This window comes from Lampetra fluviatilis, chromosome 26 (assembly GCF_964198595.1).
Source record: "Lampetra fluviatilis chromosome 26, kcLamFluv1.1, whole genome shotgun sequence".
Taxonomy (NCBI): Eukaryota; Metazoa; Chordata; class Hyperoartia; order Petromyzontiformes; family Petromyzontidae; genus Lampetra; species Lampetra fluviatilis.
In genome coordinates, this window is record NC_136300.1 from 8,608,421 (window position 1) to 8,609,595 (window position 1,175).

Here is a 1,175-nt window from a genome sequence, read left to right on the forward strand (position 1 = left end):
ATTGATGGGCGATGCATATATGAGCGTGCGTGCAACACATTCCTGTGGAGGGAGCTGGTAGGAACGTTGGGTTGCTCGGTCAATGGCCAGGGTCAACGGCGGCGTGGTGTATTCCGCAAATATGCCCGACTGTGAGGGCGGGCACAAGCCGGCGTGAGTAGGTTAAACGTTGAGTTTTATAAGGGCACCACGGGGTGACCAGCCCCTCAACACCCAGCCCCACCCCTCCCACCCCCAACCCAGCCCCACCCTCCCCTCCCCACCCAGCCCCTCCCCACCCTCCCCTCTCCACCCAGCCCGACCCCTCCCATTTTTGGATGCAAGACGGACGGACGGACACAATAATCCCCTGTGGGCTGGTGGAACCAGGTAGTTCCTACCAGTTTTATTACAATCGGTGAAGCGGAAGCGGCCCACCGCTGCTCACCACGGATGCTGCAAGAACGGTTACCCGGCTACCGCACATTGACGAGGCCTTGCTGACGAATCACCCCATCGTGATTATGCGACTCTCCACGGACGTGGAGATTTGTCTCATTTGATCCAATAATCGATTAATTTGTCTTGTTCAAAGTGTCTGTCTTACCCGACTTTCCTGTACTGCCTCAATCATCCCATAGGCCTTTGTATATAATTTTCATTCACCGTAAATCATATTTTCTGAATGCAAGATTTGATGCATGTGCTGTTTACATAAGAATCTATTCTGATCGACGATGTGCTTGAATGATTGTTGTTCTGTCATGGCTAACCAATGAACATTAAAACCTGCTGTGACTTGCACGGGGCTGAACTATATGACCATTTTCTCTTTTTTTCTCGGGGACATAAACTAAAGCGCAATAGTTTGTGATCAGATTCTTCAGCAATATGCACACTGGAACATGTTCCAGATGCCATCAATAACGGTGGGGTTCTACACCAGGGTCATGAGTACAGAAATTTGCTCATACAATCGGGCAGGCAGAAATTGTAGTATGATGCAAAATGTTGTAAGACAAAACACAAACAAATTCGAAGGAAATATGCGAGTCTTAGCACGATTGCCAATTTAGGGGCATGGCAGGAGTTGCTAGGGATTATGTAATCACTTCCACTGCGCCGGCCAATCAGCTGCCAAGAAAACATCTCCATGCAACATGACCGCCATGACATAATCACTCCGTGCACTTTAA